The sequence below is a fragment of the Heptranchias perlo genome, chromosome 1 (genome assembly GCF_035084215.1).
Source record: "Heptranchias perlo isolate sHepPer1 chromosome 1, sHepPer1.hap1, whole genome shotgun sequence".
NCBI lineage: Eukaryota > Metazoa > Chordata > Chondrichthyes > Hexanchiformes > Hexanchidae > Heptranchias > Heptranchias perlo.
Window position 1 is genome coordinate 170,170,398 of NC_090325.1, and position 25,648 is coordinate 170,196,045.

Below are 25,648 nucleotides of genomic sequence, written 5' to 3' on the forward strand. Positions count from 1 at the left end.
GTTGAGTGGTAGTGGCGGGATGAGTACTGGCAAGGTGAGTAGGTGCAGGTACGATGAGGATGAGGTTTGAGTGGGTATGAGGGGTGATGTGACAGAGTAGTGTTGGCAGTGCAGAAGGAGATGTGGGTTGGGGGCGGTGATGTGGCAGACGGAGTGTAGGGGAAAGAGTAAGTGTATTCACTTTGGCTGACCTACTGAGGTCATTGGAGCGCCTCCTGCACTGTATGCAGGTGGGCGATATGTTGGTGGTGTAGGTGACTTCCTCTGCCACCTCGAGCCAGGCCTTCCTGGTGGCAGAGGCAGGCCGCTTCCTCCTGCCCGCCGGGAGGAAGATCTCTGTCCTCCCCCTCCTCCTCACCCCATGTATTGATACCTGGAGTGAGGCATCATTAAACTGGGAGCAGCCTTCCCCCTGGGCTGCTCCATGCTGTGATTTTTTTTCTGCTTGTTGCAGCATCTGTCAGTGGAGGACTGCCCCTTTAAATAGAGCTCAAAGGAAGATGGTAGTGGTTGTTGGAGGCCAATCATCTCAGCCCCAGGACATTGCTGCAGGAGTTCCTCAGGGCAGTGTCCTAGGCCCAACCATCTTCAGCTGCTTCATCAATGACCTTCCCTCCATCATAAGGTCAGAAATGGGGATGTTCGCGGATGACTGCACAGTGTTCAGTTCCATTTGCAACCCCTCATAATGAAGCAGTCCGAGCCCGCATGCAGCAAGACCTGGACAACATCCAGGCTTGGGCTCATAAGTGGCAAGTAACATTCGCGCCAGATAAGTGCCAGGCAATGACCATCTCCAACAAGAGAGAGTCTAACCACCTCCCCTTGACATTCAACGGCATTACCATCGCCGAATCCCCCACCATCAACATCCTGGGGGTCACCATTGACCAGAAACTTAACTGGACCAGCCATATAAATACTGTGGCTACGAGAGCAGGTCAGAGGCTGGGTATTCTGCGGCGAGTGACTCACCTCCTGACTCCCCAAAGCCTTTCCACCATCGACAAGGCACAAGTCAGGAGTGTGATGGAATACTCTCCACTTGCCTGGATGAGTGCAGCTCCAACAACACTCAAGAAGCTCAACACCATCCAAGATAAAGCAGCCCGCTTGATTGGCACCCCATCCACCACCCTAAACATTCACTCCCTTCACCACCGGCGCACTGTGGCTGCAGTGTGCACCATCCACAGGATGCACTGCAGCAACTCGCCAAGGCTTCTTCGACAGCACCTCCCAAACCCGCGACCTCTACCACCTAGAAGGACAAGAGCAGCAGGTACATGGGAACAACACCACCTGCACGTTCCCCTCCAAGTCACACACCATCCTGACTTGGAAATATATCGCCATTCCTTCATCATCGCTGGGTCAAAATCCTGGAACTCCCTTCCTAACAGCACTGTGGGAGAACCGTCACCACACGGACTGCAGCGGTTCAAGAAGGCGGCTCACCACCACCTTCTCAAGGGCAATTAGGGATGGGCAATAAATGCTGGCCTCGCCAGCGACGCCCACATCCCGTGAACGAATAAAAAAAAAAGCTCCTCCAGCTGACCGATCTTACTGCGCATGCGCAGTCCGCGCGACGCGCAGATCAGCAGTGGGGAACCCGGAGGAGCAAGTAAGTGGATCCAATTAGTGGATTGTCTGCTACAATCACGCGGGGAGCTGACTAATTTCACCGGGCGCGTTACCCACGCGCCCGATAGCCCCCCCGCCGAGAACCCGCAGCCCTGCTAACATCGGGCCCTATGCCTCTGTTCATAAAGCCAAGGATCCCGTATTTTTTTTTAACAGCCTTTTCAACTTTTCCTGCCATCTTCTAAGATTTGTGTATGTACACCCCCAGCTTTGAAAGAGCTATCCAATTAGTCCCATTCCTCTGCTCTTTCTCCATAGCCGTTCAAATTTTTCCCTCTTTGTTGCTCCATCCTCTTTAAAATTGTACAATTTAGTTTATATTGCTTCTCCTTAGTCTCCCTACCAAAATTCATCACTTCACACTTGTGTGTTAAATTGCATCTGTCATGTGTCTGCCCATTTCAGCAGTCTGCCTGTGTCCTCCTGAAGTCTGTTGCCATCCTCCTCACTGTCCACTACATTTCTGAGTTTCGCGTCATATGCAAACTTTGAAATTATGCCCTGTATACCCAAGTCCAGCTCATTAATATAAATCAAAAAGAGCAGAGGTCCTAAAACTGACCCCTGGGGGACACCCACTACATACTTCACTCCAGTCTGAAAAACAACCGTTCACCACTACTTTCTGCTTTCTGTCTCTTTGCCAATTTCGTATCCATGTTGCCACTGCCCCTTTAATCCCACGGGTTTCAATTTTGCTAACAAGTCTATTATGTGGTACTTAATCAAACACCATTTGATTGTCCATATACACAACTTCATCCGCACTACCTTCATCAACCTCTCCGTTACTTCATCAAAGAACTCAATCAAGCTAGTCAAACATGATTTGCTTTTAACAAATCCGTGCTGGCTGTCATTTATTAACCCATATTTTTCCAAGTGACTATTAACTTTGTCGCGTATTATTGTCTCTAGAAGATTCCCCACCACCGACGTTAGGCTGATTAACCTGTAGTTGCTAGGTTTATTCCCCTCCTTTTTAGAACAGAGGTGTAACATTTGCACTCCTTCAGTCCTATGGCACCACTGCTGTATCTAAAGAGGATTGGAAGATTGGGCCAGAGCCTCTGCTATCTCTACCCTTACTTCCATCAGCAAGTCCCATCAGGACTGGATGACTTTTCTACTTTATGCGCTGCCAATCTTTTCTGCACTTCTTTATCTGTTTATATCCTATCTAATTTCTTTACTACCTCCTCTTTTAATGTGACATTGGCAGCATCCTCTTCTTTAGTGAAGACAGATGTAAAGTACTCATTTAGTACCTCAGCTATGCCCTCTGCCTCTACAGGAACTATTCCTTTTTGGTCTATAATCAGCCTCACCCTTCCTTTGACTACCTTTTTACTATTTATATGTTTATAAAAGACATTTGGGTGTCCTTTTATGTTACCCGCCAATCTATTCTCAAACACTCTCTTTGCCCCTCATTTCCATTTTCAGTTATCAGTACAATGTTTTGATTACCACCACCACCCCCCCCCCCCCCCCCGAGCACTCATTATCCTGCTCTTATGGCCTTTTTTGATGCATTTACCAGTCTTGATTGCTAGGAAGAGACTAAGAATTCTATTGGATTATACATTTGCTGTGTTTATCTCTTGATGTTGAGGCTGAGATCAGAAACTCATGAGGTAGAGGACTGTTGTTGTAAAACCCCTTTCTATCATTCTGTAATGCTGATCCACTGGGTTTAATCTAATTTACAGCTTGTACTTGTATATCATCTTTAGCATAAAAAAAATTGTTCCAAGGCACTTCACTGTTAGGCATATGGAAAATGGATGCTGGAGGTGAGAGATTAGGAAGGGTGACCAAATGCTTGGTCGAAGTAATGGACTTTGAGGAAGTTAAAGGAGGAGAGGGAGGCAAAGAGGGAGTTCCAAAGAGTAGGACTGAGGCAGTTGAAGGCTGTATCACCAATGGGGGTTGCACAAGTGGAGTCAGAGGAAGAGAGATTTTGGAGGGAGGAGTTATGGGGTTGGAGGAGATTGCAGGAGCTAGGGTTGGGCAAGGCCATTGTGATTTAAGACGAGATCAGATATTTTAAATTTCAGGTATTGGAGAATGGGGAGCTAATATGGGTCAGTGAAGAGTAAGGTCATTGACGAGTAAAACTGTGAAATCTAGAAATTTCTGACTATATAGGCCCCGTCAGTCTCCCACTCAAGTTGTAACTGACCAGCGGATAGGAGAGGGTGTCGGGCAGCAGGAGGCCTCTGCCAGGGACCTGAAAGAACAGTCCCTGGCACTTGGTAATAGGGGAGCCAGGAGGGCTTTGCGGTGGGTGGAGGGGGAGGCAAGCCCAAGGCTTCCTTATGGGGCCCAGAGTAGTAGTCCTGTTCCTCTTGACCCACAAGGAAATTTTTTAAAACATAAAATCAACTTATCTTTCTGGGCCACTTTTGGCCCCAGCCCCTCCTTGGTTGGCCTGACTAGAAAGCCACAATGACTTCCCTATGCAAGCCTACAGTTAAAATAACAGTCATGCCCCAGCAGTCATGATGTCATCGGAGGCCAATCTGCATATTTAAAGAAGGACCCAACTCCCTTCTGATGGGTGTCCCTCTCACCTGCACAGAAGAGCAGGTTAAGATCACAACCTACGGGAAGGCTGTGGGATCGGTGTGGGTAAGTCGCATGGGCCATTTTAACTGCCCGCCTGGTTTCCACTGGACGGGCAGGGTTAAGATCATCCCTTTATATATTGATGGTTTTTCACTAGCTTTCATTTTACCATGAGCAAATGTTTAAAATGAAAAATTTTATCAGTTCCTTTGGACCTCCTAGACTTTCATAGTTTTGGACATATTTATTGGAAGAGCTTTTTGTCACAAAAAGCAATGTGTTATGTTTGTTTTCTATTTATTAAATGTTGTGTTACTTAGGGCTTATTGAGGTAACTACCAAGCAATGGATCAAAACAGCTGAGAAAATGCGTCAAATCTGACAACCATAATGCAATTGGGAGCCCGAATTGAAATTAACTGGTACAGCACAGGTTTCCCCAGGGGTCGGGAAAGTCAACAGGGAAACGGAGGCTAGATTGCTCTGCACTTTATCGGGGTAGTTAAAGGTCAGGAGGCCTGTTGTCAATAAAGGTTCTGTATTCGTGGGTCCTTTCTCAGTTCCCCGTTAGACACGGTTTGGTGAGTGTACTTGATGTGAGAGAGTTATTTGGAGAGGTTTGAGGTGGTCTCATAGAGAAGCTCATTATAGGTAGCGCTATGGCTGCTCTCGATTGGACTGAGGAAGGGCGTGCTGTGGAGGGAGCTGCAGGTAGCCAGCCAAGAAGGGAATAACAGAGGGGATGAGCTTGCAGAAGGCTCTACCCACCTAACAGGATTTACAGAGGCTCAGCTTCCTTGACCTGTTGGAGGAGCAGTGCTTCCGAAGGCTGAGATTGTCACGTCAGGTGGCCTCAGCCATCTGTAGCTTCCTACAAGAAGACCTGTTGTCTGCTGGACCTGGTGGCCACCGATTACCAGTGGCTATGAAAGTCACCACCGCACTTAATTTTTTTGCATCTGGTTCTTTCCATGCACTGACCTGGCGAGGCTTCCCAGTCAGCTACACACAAATACAAAAGGCAGGTGTCGGATGGATTATTTGCCAGAGCTGGGAGGTATATAAATGTCCCCTGTGATGACAATAGCCAGAATGAGTGTGCACTGGGATTTGCGTCTCTGGCTGGCGTCCCACAGGTACAGGATGCCATCAACTTCACTCACGTGGCAATCCAAGCACCACCAGATCAACCAGGAGTATTCACCAAATCGCAAGGGATTTAATTCCATCAATGTGCAGCTAGTGCGGAACCATAAGAAAAGGTTCATGCAGGTCTGCGCCAGACTCCCTGGGAGCTGCCATGAAGCTTTCATACTGTGGCAGTCCAGCATTCCCGACATGTTCCGACCTGGAACCAGCCTTAAAGAGTGCCTGCTAAGCGACAAAGAATACCCCCTTCAAATCTGGCTGATGACATCTTTGAGGAATCTCACCGATGAGCACCAGAAACGGTACTACTTTAGCCATATGACAACCAGATGTGTCATCGAGCAAACTATCAGCATGCTCAAGTTGCGCTTCAGGTGCCTGGACAGTTCTGGATGCGCCCTTCAGTACTCATCAGTGAGAGTCTCGAGGATAATCGTACAATGTTCTGTACAACATAGCGCAGCAGCAAGGACGAGAAGTGCAGAAGGAACAAGCTGCTCAGCACTCCTCATCTGATGAGGATTCCAATGGGGAGGAAGATGGGACGCCCAGTGCAAAACCAACCGATCACACTGCTGCTTGAGATGCCAGGGATGCCCTGATAGCTCAAAGGTTGAGTTAGTCATTCAAACTGGACCAATGTCACGATAACATCTCACCCACCGTCTCGCAAGTAGTCCTGTAACCATCCATTCACTGGTTCTACATCCACCAATTGATGTCAGTCAATTCATCTCTCCATATTCAGCACCAAACAAATGAAAAGCACAATTGGCACTTGCCGTTCAGGAAAGTGGTGCAAATTAATAAATATGATGTGATGTAAAAAATTAATTGGATTAACAAATATCAAAAAATACCCATGTGCTTACCCTCAGTGAACTATAAAGCTTTTCTTTTCCTATCTCTGGCACTTCTATGTGGTGCAATCCCTGTGGCTTCAGCAGAGATAGAGGCAGGCTGCTCAGTTCCTTACCTAGTCTTTTGAGGTGTTCACTGCCGACAACCTCTGGGTGTTGGAGCCCGTGAGGGCCCCGCCAATGACTGCTTCACCTGCACTTGTGCAAGGCTGACTGGGCCAGTGGGGTGCGGAGGTAGCACGTTGGGTACTGGTTGAGTGGGGGGGGGGGGGGGGGCAACGGTTGAGACATGCATACGCTTGGAGAAGAATGCACACTTTCATCTCCCTTATCACCATCCACCCTCCCCATTGCTAGTGGCACATCATTCCTGCCTCTGCTAAAGAACAGCTAGGAGGAGATCAGTGACTCCTTGAAAGCCCATGTCTAATCTATCTGCCAGCATGTGGTGGCCGGGAAATATGTTGGTGTTCACACTTTGCAAGGTTGCTGTCTGGGCCTGCAGGGACTCATTTGGGCATGCTGACACAACTTCCATAGAGGAGGCTGTTGACCGGAGGTCACCGGTTACAGTTACTGGCTTAGTACACAGAAGAGAAGAGTCAATTCTCTCTTAACTCTCAATTCACTTTATTCACGCCGTTAGATCATATACATATAGCTTATACGTCTGGTTAGATATAGGCATGCAGTTTACACCAGGTTATACAGTCTTATACCCAAACTAAGATCTAAACGCACACCCACTAGGTTTCTCTGACACTCCGAGTGGTCACAGAATATAAAGGATAATACCCGAAAAGGAGAGCTGACACTGGCCAGGCGTTCCATTCTCTCTCTCTTTCGACATCGTCTCTATGTCCCTGACGTAGGGTCTTCCACTTCTGCGATGGTTGATCTCCGGAGTCTTCGCTCTGGCTCCACACCCCAGATCCTTCATTCTTATTCCGAATCTTATCTCTTCAAGCTGTGCTGTCTCTATATTTCATTGGTTTAGGCTTCCTTGGTTATCCTGTGTCTTCTCTTCATTGGCTCTGTCCCAAGGACTTAGGTAGCATTACCTCATTACTCCTTTTCTAAATAAGGACTTGTGTCTTATCACGTTTCCTTTGTCTTTCACACAACTTGGTTAATTCAAACCGGTTCCAGGCAACTGAGATCAGGACTGAACTCAGGTTACTTTAGTTCAAAAGTCGTTCCTGACTGTGTATATCAGCAGCTGACGTCTCAGGTTACCTTCTGCAGCCTCTGGCCAACATCTGGCCAACAAGGCCAATGGAAGATTGTATCTTTGAAAGGGCCTGTGACATCACTACACAAATGTTTGAGCTGGACTTCTCCATCCTTTAAGCCATTGTGGAGAGAGTGCCTGGCAGGACTGCCAGTGCCTTGCACGGTTGCTGCTGACCCTCCAACGCGGACTCTCCACTCGTGTGATTCACCAGGTGACATCCCACCCAACTGTCTAAGAGGACCCATCGATGTGCTCATATCATGAGTCCTGTGATGGTGTGCCCTCAGTAAGAGTGAGCTCCTCTGACGAGTCCTCATCATCTCAGGGAACGGGCTCATTTTCTTCACATGATGGCCCTGGAGGAGAGAAGAGATGGATAAGATTTAGACATGGATCCTTACAAATGTTGAATAACACATGATTAAACTGATCATTTGATAAATTGCTGAAGACAACTCAAGATTAATTTGTCTTGTAGGAGATGTGGGTCTGAAAGATTAATGCTGTTACCCTGCTGCAATGCACTACCAATCTCGCCATCTATGATGCTCAGTGAGGCAGATATCTCACTAATCTCCAAAGCCTCCACCTCTGCCAGGTAAAGTTCCATGATCTGTGGGGTCCACCTCCTGTCCTCGCCCTCTCCCTGGCATTCTGTGCTCTCTTCTCCTGCAGGGGTGACACGACAGACTTATGATTGGCTCTGAAGCATGTGTGCCTCAGATGGACACACTGCATTTGGTGAGGGTGATAATCAGGTGAGTGTGAGGAGTGAATGGAGTACACTTGACAAGACAGTGAGAGGGGCTGCACTACAGGATGTAGGTAAACCTGCAACTTTGCTCACCTTTCTTGACCTGGCCATTTAAAACGCTTCCTGCATTGGATCCAGGTCCTCATGGTCACGCTCCTGCTGCTCACTTTCTGGGCCAAGTCTAGACACGCCTTCTTAGTCGAGGCAGCGGGTTTCTTTTTCCTGTTGCTGGGAAAGAGGAAGGACCTCCATCCTAACCCTTACTGTACCCAACAGAACATCTGGAGATGACTCACTAAACCCGGGTGTAGCCTTTGCTCTTGACAGACATGTCCCTCAGTTTTCTCCTTCAACTATCTCACTATCAATCTCCTGACGACATCCTCCATTGCATCTGTGAACTGGGCCTTTAAATAGTCGATGTGAAATTGGACCATGCAGGTCTGCATCATGCTCGTTCACGTGCATTGGAGACGCAAAACCCGGAAGTAAAATAATAACGAGGCATCCCTGTTGAAATCTGACATTTCTATGCAACCCACGATGTTGCGTGTTCATTGCCCGCTATCATCCTCCCCCCCCGCCCTGCTCCATTCCCATCTCTGCGTTATCAGAGCCATTGTCTCCTCACTTAGCATAGAAGTACTTGATTTTTAAAAAGTAACTACCGCCTTAAAAAAAAACTGCATGTTAAACTTTATGAATTCAGTAGAATATTTACCTACCAGGTGATTGGCTACTTCCAACTCGGGTGGGACAAGGAGGCAGCATGTCAGGGACTCGAAGAATGCTGTCTTTCCATCAGGGGTATGCACCAGGTTGCCTGTTTCTTTTTTTATACACGTGCCCACAGATGGTGGGATTATTTCGTACATGTGCAAAGCAAAGATTTCCTGTAGTGCAGAGCAACCTGTAGTTGGGTCTTCTCTGTGCAGCTTTTCATTGAGACCTTCCACCAAATATGGGAGAGTTGGTAAGGTTACTTAAAAGGCAGATCAAAGGTATACTCCAGAAGTCCCTCAAGAATCCCTTTTCCTTCAGTATTTATCTGACAATTAATGTACTACTGCTTCTATTTTTAAAATCATAAAGATTTTTAAAGAACTTTTCCATCTGGCAGATGGTCTCTTGATGAGTTGTTTGAAGCTTGGATGTAGAAATGTGACATTCAGTTTCTGTTCTTGCAGTCTGTAACTGTGAACACACAAAGGGCATGCTAGAAGTTGAGGTGTAGTAATGGAATATCATGTTTCTGCTCCTGAGCCTCAAATACTGAGAAGGTGACTACCACAATGAGGAAGCCAGTCACCTTGTGATAAGTTGAAACTGGGTGTTTGTCAGATGAATTCTTGAGGATAAGCTCATTGTTGGGCTTTGTTTAAGACTGTCCCTTTAACTGCCAATGTTTCAATGGTCTTACTTAAGGGTAGATGGAGATTCAAGTCACAGGACATTCTCCTACATTTGAGATCCTAGGATTCATTCATTTTCATTACTTTATGTCCACAATAAATCATTTCAACTTTTTTTTTTGTGAGCAGGAATTTCACTATGATGCTTACTTTTTTTTTAAAAAACTGATTTTTATTAAAACATTCTTATTTAGCAGTGCTGCAGCACATTGGAGCTCCAGCATATAGTGCTATGGAATGTTAGGATGTGAGTTTGTGCACTGGTGTACTACTCTGCTGAATTGCAAATTTTTATCTGCTGCTGGGCATTTTTTTCAAAGATGAAATTATCATTATTCTGCGCTTGCACTTCCAATTGACCTAGTCCAAAATTGGCTCAAGCCTAGGAGCAGGTTGACTACAGTTGATACACAGATCAGGGAGACCAAGAAGGTGAAAAATGCTAAAGGATATAAACCCTCTCACAAAAAAAATCTTCCATTTTTGTTTTCTTTCAATTATGTCTTCAGGACTTATTATTTAATTTTTTTTAAAGTGTAGAAAAATATAAAGAATAACCTGTTACCGTCTTATTTTTTTTAAAAGGGAATTATTACAGTCACTCACTTGGTGCTAAATGTATGTTGGAATTTGCAGGAACCCTGGGATAGTTTGAGCAGATGTTGTGTTGTTGAGTAAGCTCTACAAATTGGGCATCTCTGTCAGCAGTCTCCATCTCCAGAGAGCAGAGACACCTTACAGGAAGCGGGGTGGGAGGAAGTGTAATCAAGGTAGCTGCCGGAGTCCGTGGGCTGATACTAGATATTGGTTGACAGCCTATCCCCAGAAATGGAGATAGAGAAATTGAGGAAGGGAAGAGTGGAGATGGACCATGTGAAGGCGAGGAAAGGGTGTAAATTGGAAGGAAAGTTGATCTTTTCTGGTTCGGGGTGAGAGCAGGAAACGGCACTGATACAGTCATCAGTGTGGCACTTTACAACCTTCTGGACTCAACATTGATTTCAGTAACTTCAGATCATACGACTGCTTCCATTTTTTTCAGGGGTGTAATTTTAACATGACAGGACCTTTGCAGTGGCGGGGGGTCAATAATCAGGTGGGAAACGCAGAGAAAAAAATAGTGCGGTTTCCCGAGTGATTGGAACTCAATTGAAGCCACTTAACTAAACTTCCGGATTTCACGTCCTCAAGCTGCGCAGTGGGCGGACTGTGCACCCGCATGACTTATTTAAACCCCACTATTTGTAGGGCCACTCCGACAATGCAGTTTGAAGGAGAAAGGAATTTGAAATCACAATGCAATGTTCCAGAGCCAAGCCAGCTCCCAGGTTCTCCGCCACTGCCCTGGAGACGTTGCTGGGCGCAGTGAGAAGCAGGAGGGAGGTGCTTTATCCAGCCAACAGGAGCAAAAAACCTGGGTCTGTCACGAAGAAGGCATGGCTGGAGGTGGCAGACTGAGTCAGAAGCAACAGCATGGTGCCCCGGTCGTGACTTCAATGCAGAAAGAGACTTAATGACCTAACCAGGTCAGGAAAAGTGAGAACAGTTACTGGAGAAAACTTTGGAGGGGCCCTCACAGGCTCCAAATCCTAGAGGTTGTAGGCCGAAAGCATCTAAGCAGCCTGGGCATGAACCTGAGCAACCTGCCACTACCTCTGCTGCATCAGATTTCTTTGTTCACACTCAGAATTCTTCTGTTCAGACATAATTGCCTGCATTTTGGACCCCCTCAAACTAACACCATCAGGATGGGGGGCACAATGGATGTATTCAGCACTACATCTGAGGAGGAGGCACATCACCATCCGCGACAGGCACGGATGCACCATGTAGAAGTGTTAGGAAGAGGAAGTCAAAGGTTTTGTAATCACCAAGGGTATGCACAAGAGTGTCTAACGGACTGTCTTGTCTTTCATTTATATTTGGTTTATGTTAACATCACATTAAATGTTATGATTCTCACCACCACTGCCAAGTCATGCCCATTCTTGAGTCCCTTTTGTGAAACCGCCCTTAAATGTATGTGGTTGCTCATGAACGGCGAGACTTGATGCACCCATTGGGTGTGTTTGCAATGGTGTATGTGTTGTCGTATGACTGTTTTGTGCAACCTGGGTGGGGGGAGGGGGTTGTATTTGTCGTGGTCATTACAGGTGGTCTGAGTACTTGGCTGTCGTCACTTTGCAGATATCTCTGAGAATTTATCAAGTATGAGTGACTCCCTGGCATGACGAACACCAGGTCGAGAAAGCTCAGCCTCTGTCTGTAGACTCTCTCGTGAGGGCAGTGCCTCCTGCAACGTCGGCCCTTCTGTCATTCCCCTCTCTGCTCTTCTGCAGGTCCCTGTGGAGCAACTTTGTCTTGTGGAGCTGCAACCTCCAGAAATGCATGCCGTACCTCCTCCTCAGATGTAGTGCTGAATACATCCATTGTGCCCCCCATCCTGATGGTGTTGGTTTGAGGGGGTCCAAAATGCAGGCAAATATGTCTGAACAGAAGAATTCTGAGTGTGAACAAAGAAATCTCAGTCTAAACACTAAGAACTACCAGCCAAAAGTTTGTCTGAGAGAACTGCATGCCCTGCTGCAAAAACTCACCTTTTATCCCCACTTCTCAATCAATGGTTTGTGTCTAAATGGCTGCTGGCTGTAACTCGCCTCTGTTTCCATGGTGTCTTTCAGAGGCCACGGGAGACATGTTCAGGCAGAGTTAAAATTGTTTGTCTGCCTCAATCCCCAAAAATTTAATTGATTTAAGTACTTCAACTATTTTAATTCCCCCTTTAAATGTCATCCCGCCGGTTGGCGCACCCAGATGCATCTGGGTAAAACTCATTTTTTGGCGTGTTGGAGCCAGGACTTGTTCCCGCTCCCAACTTAAAAAATTTAATGTTCCCCCAACCTACCCATTTTTCGGGGTTAAAATCATGCCCCAGGTGCAGGTAATGGTTCTGATGTTGCCATTTACAGTTCCTCTAGACTCATCTTTTGTTTCTTGTCCCATTACCACCTCCTTGCCTTGCACCATCATCCCTTTTGTCATTTAATCACTCCTGCCCTCCACCCTTTAAGAGACTTTTCTTTTTGTTCTTTCCTCTCCTGCCCTTCTTCTGCCCCCCCCCCCCCACTTTCCCCTGGCTCTGTACATGCTTAAAAACTGTTTATCTTCAACTTCTTCCCGTTCTGATGAAAGGTCATCGTCCTGAAACGTTAGCTCTGTTCCTTTCTCCACAGATGCTGCCTGACTTGCTGAGCATTTTCTGCTTTTCTAATGAGATAAATGACCAGTTAATCTGTTTTTTTCATGTTAGTTGGGGGATAAATGTTGGCCAAGACACACAAATGTGGTGGATATCATCTTGGTGTTAACTTTTGCAGTCAACATAAAAGGTAATAGCAAAGGCTTCTATAAGTACATTAGAAGAGGAACATAGTTGAAGGGGTGGGCCACTGAGAGATGAAGGTAATTCTATAGAACGTACGAACATACGAATTAAGAGCAGGAGTAGGCCATTCGGCCCCTCGAGCCTGCTCTGCCATTTGATAAGATCATGGCTGATCTGATTGTGACCTCAACCCTACTTTCCCGTCTACCTACTATAACTGTTGACTCCCTTGTTAATCAGGAATCTGTCTAACTCAGCCTTAAAAATATTCAATGACCCTGCCTCCACCACTCTCTGGGGAAGGGAGTTCCACAGACTCACGACCCTCAGAGAGAAAAAATTTCTCATCTCCATCTTAAATGGAAGACCCCTTATTTTTAAACTGTGGCCCCTAGTTCTGGTCTCTCCCACAAGGGGAAACAGCCCCTCAGCATCTACCCCTTCTAGTCCCCTCAGGATCTTATATGTTTCAATAAGATCACCTCTCATTCTTCTAAACTCCAATGTACACAGGCCTAACTTGTCCAACCTTTCCTCATAAGATAACCCCCTCATCCCAGGAATCAGTCAAGTGAACCTTCTCTGAACCGCCTCCAAGCATAGAAGAAAATAAAGAAATGACAAAGATGCTTAATAAGTATTTTGCTTCTGTATTTACAAAGGAGCATAAAGGAATGACTAGGAGTACCAGAAGCTGGATGTGGAGGAACAACTAAAATAAATATTATAAAAAGGATTAAAATGGCTGAGTTACTAGGCCCACACAGTCTGCCCTCCAGAATTCTGCTGGAGGTTAGTGATGAAATAGCAGAGTTGCTTATCGTCCATAATTTTCCTGAATTCTTTAGGAATGGTACTACAGGACTCTAGGGAAGTGAATGTTATGCTACGTTCAAAAAAGATAACTATAGATCAGTTAGCTTCAAGTCTTGTAGTATGAAAAGTGTGTGGCCACATTAAGGGATAACATTCGTGAACACCTAGAATAATTTGTAAAGAGATCATGGTTGACTAATTTAATTGAGTTCTGCAAGGAAATTATTTGATGTATAGAAAAAGGGATGTAGGTATACTAATATGGATGTTCAAAAAGCCTTGGATAAAATGTTGACCTGGTCATTTGTAGCAACCCTCCAGTACTCTTACTAAAATCAGCTAACTCACCGCAAACCAGAGGTTGAACTTGCGTTGCTCCTGGTCTTTTTTTTTATTCGTTCATGGGATGTGGGCGTCGCTGACGAGGCCAGCATTTATTGCCCATCCCTAATTGCCCTCGAGAAGGTGGTGGTGAGCCGCCTTCTTGAACCGCTGCAGTCCGTGTGGTGACGGTTCTCCCACAGTGCTGTTAGGAAGGGAGTTCCAGGATTTTGACCCAGCGACGATGAAGGAACGGCGATATATTTCCAAGTCGGGATGGTGTGTGACTTGGAGGGGAACGTGCAGGTGGTGTTGTTCCCACGCGCCTGCTGCTCTTGTCCTTCCAGGTGGTAGAGGTCGCGGGTTTGGGAGGTGCTGTCGAAGAAGCCTTGGCGAGTTGCTGCAGTGCATCCTGTGGATGGTGCACACTGCAGCCACAGTGCGCCGGTGGTGAAGGGAGTGAATGTTTAGGGTGGTGGATGGGGTGCCAATCAAGCGGGCTGCTTTATCTTGGATGGTGTTGAGCTTCTTGAGTGTTGTTGGAGCTGCACTCATCCAGGCAAGTGGAGAGTATTCCATCACACTCCTGACTTGTGCCTTGTAGATGGTGGAAAGGCTTTGGGGAGTCAGGAGGTGAGTCACTCGCCGCAGAATACCCAGCCTCTGACCTGCTCTCGTAGCCACAGTATTTATGTGGCTGGTCCAGTTAAGTTTCTGGTCAATGGTGACCCCCAGGATGTTGATGGTGGGGGATTCGGCGATGGTAATGCCGTTGAATGTCAAGGGGAGGTGGTTAGACTCTCTCTTGTTGGAGATGGTCATTGCCTGGCACTTATCTGGCGTGAATGTTACTTGCCACTTATGAGCCCAAGCCTGGATGTTGTCCAGGTCTTGCTGCATGCGGGCTCGGACTGCTTCATTATCTGAGGGGTTGCGAATGGAACTGAACACTGTGCAGTCATCAGCGAACATCCCCATTTCTGACCTTATGATGGAGGGAAGGTCATTGATGAAGCAGCTGAAGATGGTTGGGCCAAGGACACTGCCCTGAGGAACTCCTGCAGCAATGCCCTGGGGCTGAGATGATTGGCCTCCAACAACCACTACCATCTTCCTTTGTGCTAGGTATGACTCCAGCCACTGGAGAGTTTTCCCCCTGATTCCCATGGACTTCAATTTTACTAGGGCTCCTTGGTGCCACACTCGGTCAAATGCTGCCTTGATGTCAAGGGCAGTCACTCTCACCTCACCTCTGGAATTCAGCTCTTTTGTCCATGTTTGGACCAAGGCTGTAATGAGGTCTGGAGCCGAGTGGTCCTGGCGGAACCCAAACTGAGCATCGGTGAGCAGGTTATTGGTGAGTAAGTGCCGCTTGATAGCACTGTCGACAACACCTTCCATCACTTTGCTGATGATTGAGAGTAGACTGATGGGGCGGTAATTGGCCGGATTGGATTTGTCCTGCTTTTTGTGGACAGGACATACCTGGGCAATTTTCCACATTGTCGGGTAGATGCCAGTGTTGTAGCTGTACTGAAACAGCTTGGCTAGAGGCGCAGCTAGTTCTGGAGCACAAGTCTTCAGCACTACAGCTGGGATGTTGTCGGGGCCCATAGCCTTTGCTGTATCCAGTGCACTCAGCCGTTTCTTGATATCACGTGGAGTGAATCGAATTGGCCGAAGACTGGCTTCCATGATGGTGGAGATATCGGGAGGAGGCTGAGATGGATCATCCACTCGGCACTTCTGGCTGAAGATGGTTGCAAACGCTTCAGCCTTGTCTTTTGCACTCACGTGCTGGACTCCGCCATCATTGAGAATGGGGATGTTTGCAGAGCCTCCTCCTCCCGTTAGTTGTTTAATTGTCCACCACCATTCACGACTGGATGTGGCAGGACTGCAGAGCTTTGATCTGATCCGTTGGTTGTGGAATCGCTTAGCTCTGTCTATAGCATGTTGCTTCCACTGTTTAGCATGCATGTAGTCCTGAGTTGTAGCTTCACCAGGTTGGTACCTCATTTTTAGGTACGCCTGGTGCTGCTCCTGGCATGCTCTTCCACACTCCTCATTGAACCAGGGTTGATCCCCTGGCTTGTTGGTAATGGTAGAGTGAGGAATATGCCGGGCCATGAGGTTACAGATTGTTGTGAAATACAATTCTGCTGCTGCTGATGGCCCACAGCGCCTCATGGATGCCCAGTTTTGTGCTGCTAGATCTGTTCTGAATCTATCCCATTTAGCACGGTGGTAGTGCCACACAACACGTTGGATGGTGTCCTCAGTGCGAAGACGGGACTTCATCTCCACAAGGACTGTGCGGTGGTCACTCCTACCAATACTGTCATGGACAGATGCATCTGCGACAGGTAGATTGGTGAGGACGAGGTCAAGTAAGTATTTCCCTCGTGTTGGTTCGCTCACCACCTGCCGCAGGCCCAGTCTAGCAGCTATGTCCTTCAGGACTCGGCCAGCTCGGTCAGTAGTGGTGCTACCGAGCCACTCTTGGTGATGAACATTGAAGTCCCCCACCCAGAGTACATTTTGTGCCCTTGCTACCCTCAGTGCTTCCTCCAAGTGGTGCTCAACATGGAGGAGGACTGATTCATCAGCTGAGGGAGGACGGTAGGTGGTAATCAGCAGGAGGTTTCCTTGCCCATGTTTGACCTGATGCCATGAGATTTCATGGGGTCCAGAGTCAATGTTGAGGACTGCCAGGGCCACTCCCTCCTGACTGTATATCACTGTAACGCCACCTCTGGTGGGTCTGTCCTGCCGGTGGGACAGGACATACCCAGGGATGGTGATGGAAGAGTCTGGGACGTTGGCTGAAAGGTATGATTCTGTGAGTTGCTTGACTAGTCTGTGGGACAGCTCTCCCAATTTTGGCACAAGTCCCCAGATGTTAGTAAGGAGGACCTTGCAGGGTCGACTGGGCTTGGTGTTTTTTTGCCGTTGTCGTGTCCGGTGCCCAGTGGTCCGATGCCGGGTGGTCCGTCCGGTTTTATTCTTATTCTGACTTTTCGTAGCGAGATTTTACAACTGAGTGGCTTGCTTGGCCATTTCAGAGGGCAATTAAGAATCAACCACATTGCTGTGGGTCTGGAATCACATATAGGCCAGACCGGGTAAGGACGGCAGGTTTCCTTCCCTGAAGGACATTAGTGAACCAGATGGGTTTTTACGACAATCCGGTCGTTTCATGGCCACCATTACTGATACTAGTATTTTAATTCCAGATTTTTATTTAATTAATTGAATTTAATTAATTAATTGATTTTTTTTTTTAAATTCGCTAGCTGCCGTGGCAGGATTTGAACTCATGACTCTGGATTTTAGTCCAGGCCTCTGGATTACTAGTCCAGTAACATAACCACTATGCTACCGTACCCGTGGATGCCTTACTACCGCACTAGGAGAAACATTAATCCATTGAGCTAAATTCAGTTAATAACTACTATATCTATCATCATAGGTTTTGCATATTTTACAGCAATGCAATGATGTCTATATTGATGCATTTTTGATGAATAGAAACCCTAATTTTATGCACTTTTTTTTCTGAATCCAATTCCTATGCATAATTTAAATGAAAAGTAACCTGAGTTTATACAAACCATTTGTCCTCCAATTTCACTGATACCCATGAAAACTAAATTTGGGGGTTGGGGAAGTCTGCCATTGATGACAGCTATAATGGTAGCTCCTGTCTTTTCATCTGGCAGTGTATCTCCTCTTCTGATTTTTGTAATGTCTTTTTATTACCATCGTCCCATTGTTTATACTTGTCAACAGACCTGCACCCTGGCTTTTGAAAATGTAAACATGGCTGTTATCCAAGATTCATACAGCGGTTTAAAAAAAAATTAAACAAAATGATAAGCTATGGAACCATAAACAGAATATGAAATAATTGTTAGGCTGAAAAGTATCACAGACTGACAGGCCAATTCTGAATTAAACATTTGTGACAGCAATGGAATACAATATTTTAAATGAGGATTATTGCCATTTTAGGGAGGAATGGAGTGTAGATGACAGAATTATTTTCACATTACCACATTGCTTGCATGTGATGTCTTGGCAACAAGATTATGTCATTGTGCTCAGTGTTCACAAAGATAGAGTCATTGGAAAACGACGCCAATTTTTTTAATATGCTAATTTCCCCTTTTAAATTGCTCTCTTGCAATAATCACACTGCTGCATTGGAGTGCTCAAAAAAGGATCGGATGAGCCCAAACTGATCTTCAGAGCATCTTGCGGGGAGCTGCTGAAAATATCAATGAAAAGTCGTTAGCTTTGTTTTACGCTGCATTTCTTGTTTAAAAGGACTATTCAGCCTCTAATATATCACAAAAGGGTTTAACTTAATTTAAAAAAAAACTCAGAATTGAAACCCACACATCGTGGGGTTGGGGCCTAATATTGGAAATTTCTGTGACTATTTTTCATGTACTGCATGTCCAAAATATTTCATGTGTATTTGTATGTACACAAATCCTTGAAGTGGCAGGACAAGTTGAGAAGGCCGTTAAAAAAGCATATAGGAACCTTGGCTTTATAAATAGAAGCATAGAGTACAAAAGCAAGGAAATTACGCTAAACCTTTATAAAATACTAGTTAGGCCTCAGCTGGAATATTGTGTTTAGTTCTGACACCACACTTTAGTAAGGATGCCAAGGACTTAGAGAGGGTGCAGAAGAGCTTTATTAGAATGGTACCAGGGATGAGGGACTTCAGTTATGTGGAGAGACTGGAGAAGCTGGAGTTGTTCTCCTTGGAGCACAGAAGGTTAAGAGAAGATTTGATAGAGGTGTTCAAAATCATGAACAATTTTGATGGAATAAATAAGGAAAAACTGTTTCTAGTGGCAGAAGGGACAGTTCCCAGAAGACACAGATTTAAGGTGATTGGCAAAAGAATCAAAGGCGACATGAGGAAACATTATTTTACGTAGCGAGGTGTTATGATCTGGAATGCATTGCCTGAAAGGGTGATGGAAACAGATTCAGTAGTAACTTTCAAAAGGGAATTGGATAAATACTTAAAGGGAAAAAAATTACAGGGCTATGGGGAAAGAGCAGGGGAGTGGGACTAATTGAATAGCTCTTTCAAAGAGCCAGCATAGGCACGATGATACTGTGTACTCGGTACACACCTGACTCCACAGTATGGGACATTCATCCTTAAAATATGGGAAAAGGTGGAATACTGATCCCAAAAGGCAGGACACAACTTTTTAAAGTAGATTTTAAAATGTGATTAAATAATTCATTTATTTAATCAATACGTCTAGTGTTTCTATCTCTCATTTAAAATTGGATTTTAGCTGTATCATTCCTTTCAATTATGACATTTCCGGCCAGTCATATATTGAGATCTCTAGAACTGAGCTGATTTGCAATGCGCTCACAAGGAAATTGCTCATTGTGTGATTTTAAATTTTGCAAAATCAATAAGCTTTGAATGGGGAATTCTGCAACTATTTTTACAATTTGATCATGCCTATCCAAAACTGAAACAAACAACAATGAATGTTGAATGTCAGAAGTCCTCTTTGAATCCAGCGTAGTCCATTTTTTAAAAAACTACTGATTATTAGCCCCTCCTGTTCCCATCTCTCCTAGCCTTATTCTTTATGGCCTGTATGAGCTGGCCTAATTGGAGCAAGTTAAGGAGGGATCACAAAATTGTGTGTAGTTCACCATCAGCCCTTTGCAGAATCTTTGTTGTTGCAAATTATGTTCTGAAATGTGGAACTTTTCCTGGGCAAGAGTAGAACAGCAGGTTTTCTGCTGTATAACTGCATGATGTCCCACGCAATGCAGGTCGCTTGAGTGGTTTGATGTTGTATCTTGAATAATTAATGCAATATAAAAGAGTAGAATGAATATCACAAATATGACATTTCACCCTCAGACAGAGAAATTAAAAGTATCTAAGTATATTTAATTATCTGGAAATCTCATTTTGTTTGGACAAATTTGAGATGTTTAATGGCCAACTGATAATTTTCACTGTCCTGGCAGTGTTTAAAAATTTGCACATGTTACATTGGAACAATTCATTTGTCAACAAAAGTTTTGTTTATCAGTTTTGTTTTGTGATCTGCTCTCACTTAATCGCAACTGCACACAGGTGAGTGCATAGAGGTTTTTTTAAATTAAAGCAGTAGTACATGTATGCAGTATGGTATGAATAATACAGCAGTAGTTAGTTAGCAGTTAGTGTAAGATTCATTCAATCTTTACAAATCTGAGTAACCTTCACCAACTTTTCTTTAGAGAGCTGGTGGACTAAATCTTCCTTCTCAAAATAATGTTTGTAATTGTGACCTGAAGCAGCATGGCACTCTGATGCAGCGTTCGTGGTACCAGCTTCTGATGTGCACGGCTGCTGCAGTTGCAACCCAAAAGTAAACTTGCTGGGTTTGTGAAGGCCATTGGGTGGTGATGGCCATTTTTACTGGGTCTTTTCAGCATGCTTTATTTATTTGCATACGAATGACAGCCAATCAATGCTAATGATCTTGCTGCAGTTACTTAAATCCCACCTGTATCATTTGAAATGGGCGGTTGATGGCCATAGCACAGCTTCAAATGATTTGGTCATTCTTACATTGCATTTGTTTGGTTTGGATTGCAGAGAGCAGCACACAGATTCTGCTACTGGGATAAGGGAGCTAATTTTAGCAATGTAAATGGAGAGCTAATGCACAGATGTTACTCTCCCGCTATCTGCACTAAACAATACTACTTTAAAAGCATCTTTTGATCTGCCTTTGCTGCTTTTTAGTAGTGGAAATGTGGGGAGCTGGTCCATTTATCCCCACAGATCGTTGTATAAAAGTGGAGTCCAGTACACTTACGGATCACAGCTCCCCCAGTCCATATGTAAAGCTTGAGAGCAGCACAAGGATGTTTCTTTCCTGAAACTGCACTAATTGTTATGCACAACTGGAAAAGTGCTCCCTTATTCATTTAAGCAGGCTACTAAATTCATTTAAATGAACTAGAAAATGTAAGAAAAGAGTTCGAATTGTATTAGTTTAGGTAGACTGTTCATTCATTCTTTCTTTAATTTGGATTCATTTGATGAATTTCACTTTTGATCAGCTAAACTTGTTTTATGACATTGGGCTTTTACCACACAGTAGTAACCCCTAAAATAGTTAGTCAGCTTATTCTTTTGTAATCTGTTTACTAATACAAAATTCTACACATTCTGCATAGCTAGGACCCAGATTTTCAGCTTCTGTGTCTGGGTGTAAAAACTTTGCCTGCCAGGAGCTCCTATTGTAAATTTGGACACAAGTTGTACATGATTTTCTGTTCTTTTATGTTTAATGGACAGAAAATCAGCATGTTCCCAAATTTGTGATAGACATTCATGATTGGTGAAGCTCTTACTCCTATAACAACAACTACTTGTATTTATATAGTGCTTTTAACGTAGTAAAACGTCCCAAGGTGCTTCACAGCAACATTATCAAATGCAATTTGACACTGAGCCACATAAGGAGATATTAGGACTGGTGACCAAAAGCTTGGTCAAAGAGGTAGATTTTAAGGAGCGTCTTAAAGGAGGAGAGAGAGGTAGAGAAGTGGAGAGGATTAGAGAGGGAATTCCAGGGCTTAGGGCCTAGGCAGCTGAAGGCATGTCTGCCAATGGTGGAGCGATTAAAATTGGGGATGTGCAAGAGGCCAGAATTGGAGGAGTGCAGAGATCTCGGAGGGTTGTAGGGCTGGAGGAGGTTACAGAGATAGGGAGGGGAAAGACCATGGAGGGATTTGAAAACAAGCATGAGAAAAGACCTAATCTCTACTTGTAAAACTATTTGCTATTCCAGGTTTAAATTTGTTTTAAATCTAGAGACACATGAAGACCATTTTGGCAGTACAGAAAAGACCTCAATTTGCAACTTCATGTTTGTCGATCCAAGTTAGATATAAATTTTGGAGTAACATATTGTAGTATAAATTAAGAATGAGGAGTTTTGATAGGGTAGATAAGGGGGAACTGTTTCCACTGGCAGGAGGGCTGGTAACCAGAGGACACAGATTTAAGATAATTAGCAAAAAAATTCAGGGGCGGAATTAGGAGAATTTTTTTTTACACAGTAAGTTGTTATGATCTGGAATGCACTACCTGAAAGGATAGTGGAAGCAGATTCACTAGTAACTTTTAAAAGGGAAGTGGATATATACTTGAAAAAGAGAAATTTGCAGTGGAGCGGGACTAATCGGATAGCTCTTTCGAAGAGCCAGCTCAGAAACTATGGGCCGAATAATTCTATGAAAACAATGAAATTTGGAAAAATTGCTTTTATATAAAAACATAAAAGAATGCTCAAGAACAAATGCTATCTTTAAGAATATACTCAGTTCCCTCTATAGCTGCATGCAGTAGTTGAGGCGAATAGCATAGTTGCATTTAAGGGGATGCTAGATAAGTACATGAGGGAGAAAGGAATAGAAGGATATGCTGGTAGGATGGGTGGAGGCTTGCGTGGAGCATGAACACCAGCACAGACCAGTAAATTCTATGTAATTCCATGTAATTTCAAAAACGCACTTTTTGTGTGTGACTGAATCTTTATACTTTCTCCCTATATTGTTCTGGCTTTTGTGGAAACCATCTTGCAATGTCAGTGGGGTGGTTGCTACAGCATCTGGTGTTACAGAACTGCTTCCCGAAGAGCTTTAGCAGTTTGAGTGTAATTTGGCAAAATGCAGCAGTTCTTGTGTTTATTTTATAATATTTGACTATTTAGGTAATGCAGTGCAGTATGCCATAAAATAATAGAACATTGATTTTGTGTATGCAATAATGCCTGTGTAAGTCGGTGAAGATACAGTGGAGACACGGGGGCAAAAATTCGATAGGGGCTGTTTTTGGACGCGGATAGCGTGATATGCTATTACCCCATGCCCAATGGCCCCTGCGCAGGCAGGATGCAAGTTTGGACCCACCGGAGCACTTACCTGCAATCAGCGTTCCTTTCCAGGGGTTGCATGTGGCATCACCTGAGGGAGCTCAATCTCTTAAAGGGAGGATGTTTCTTAGAAATCTCTTAAAGGTAGCTGGTACCTGTTATTTGATGAAAACAACAGTCTACTGTCTGCATGGAGTCTGAATGGAGATCAGACATCACACACATAAAACACAGATGCAGGTCCTATCCCTGTGTTTACACACTGATGAGTTATGTTAAAACATTAAATAAAGGTTGTGCACTACTAAATCCCACATCCTCCAATCTGCACGCCAGACCTCACCAATCTGCCGATCTGAATTGGTACCAAGGTTCTCTGCTGATGTACTAGAGACCTTGGGTGCAAGAGGTGGACGGAAGGAGGGACATCCTATATCCGCAGGGGGGAGGAGGGAGGAGGCAAGAGGCCCTCCAGACATATACTCAAAAGGCAGTGGGAGGCAGCGGGGACAAAGTCAATGCCAGGCGCACAGCATCATGAACATAGATGCAGTGCAGGAAGAAGTTCAGTGCTTTGACATGAGTGGTCGAGGTGAGTGAGGTCAACTATCAAGTGGCGTCTCCTACCAACTGCACCACGCACTACACCCACCATCCCCCACATACCAACAAACTCTTTCCATCAGTACTCAATTAGATGCTTCCTCTCACCCTTACACATTACCACTGTTTCAAGCCGCCCACCCACAACTCTCAGGCCACACACACTGGCAGCTATTCTACCATGACAGGCACATCAACCAGACACACCTCCCGCTTTCTTGCAGGAGAAGGCGGCGCATATCAAGAGGCAGCAAGTGGCTGTGGCATTTAGCCCGTCGAGCCTGTTCCGCCATTCATTGAGATCATGGTGGATGTGACCTAACTCCATATACCTGCCTTAGCCCCATATCCCTTAATAACCTTGGTTCACAGAAATCTATCAATCTCAGATTTAACATTCACAAGTAAGCTAACATCAACTGCCACCTGCAGAAGAGCGTTCCAAATGTCTCCCACCCTTTGCGTGTAGAAGCATTTCCTAACTTCACTCCTGCACGTCCTGGCTCTAAATGTTAGGCTATGTCCCCGCGTCCAAGTATTGAAGTCTAGGAGACCTCCAAAAACAGTTACAAATATCTCGGCAGCCAGAAGCAATAATCCAGCCACTAACCTGTAAATCCTGCATGTTCCCTTTAAATAGCGCCGGGGGACGGTCCTCCAGGCACTCTAAGACACGTTCAGATAGTCGGGGTTAAGACTGTGCGTTGAGTTGAGCGTTAAGTCCCAAAATGGTGTTTATCATTTTAAATCAGCATTGCACACTGAAGCCATTTTCTCCCTACTTTACATGATTCCAGCGCTCGTTATCTGCGCCTACCCTAACTCCTATACCAAGATGGCGTTTGGCGCACGTCACGCAGGAAACGTGAGTGAGCATCTAAGATGTCATCTTGGATGTCAGAGAGGCCGTGTAGTGCCGAAACAAAGGGCGCTACAATGCCCAATTTAGTGCCCTTAGTATTTCCATGTGGTATATTTTAACCAACTCTAAAAATGATACTGCTTTACATTGTCTAATTTTTCCAGTAGAAGTATGTAATTGCTCCTATTCTTTTTCAGAAGCTGTTTGAAGTAATGAAGCTATCTATGGATGTGCTTTATATCAGGATTCAGCAACTTTAGAAAAAAATCTTAAGTGGATTGCAGTTCTTATTTTTGGTAATAGTTCTGTAGTTAAGCACTCCTTAGTTGTCTTTCTGTGTGAACTGGAGTGGCAACAGCGCAGTATGATGCTATCAAGGGAAGATGTTTAAAAGAAGTTTGTAACTCATTACTGCATGATTACAGAGAAGAAACCTGCAGCTGATCATGTTGCGTTGCATGTTCAGTGTATATTTTAGTTTTCGAAGTACCATATTAAGTTGCATATAGTCCACATTCCAAATTTGAGATGTCCACCTGCACCCCCAGGCTGGGAAAATAAATAATTGTTAACCTGCATATAGGTTATGTCCAACTTAAACTGATTTTTTTTGCTTTAGAAAGTGGCTTATACACAGATGAATACTGCATTTCTAAGAAAATGACAATATCTTTGGATATTTCTGAATATTCTAAGGTTATCTATTTTAATACTCAGCATTTTGAAATTATCAAAAGTAATTCAAGTACAAGTTCCATGTCCAAAGCAGTACGTTATTTGAAAAGCTGAAAGAGATTTCTGATACTGAAAAGGATTAAACTGACTCAAACATGATGTAGCTGTATAGAGTTTGAGATTTCAGGTGAAACTGATGTGTCCTAAAGAACAAAACATCCCTTTGTATCAGATTCTGGAGCTTTGAAAAGGCTACACTTTTATGTTTTTAATTAAAACTATCGATGGCAGCAACAAATAGAGCAGTGATTAGTCACTCATCTGAATGATTAAAAGGAAGGAGAAATCAAAGGGCGAGTCAAGTTGAAGCTTGCTTTAAAAATACAGGTAATTTTGTCCTATATTGGAAACACAGTAAGTGAA

At 44.6% G+C, this 25,648-nt stretch overlaps 1 protein-coding gene across 4 annotated transcripts in view; it reads left to right on the plus strand.

Annotated features, from left to right (window-relative positions):
- intu (inturned planar cell polarity protein) overlaps window positions 1–25,648 on the plus strand; it is a 224,653-nt gene that overhangs the window by 104,071 nt on the left and 94,934 nt on the right. The window lies entirely within an intron of this gene.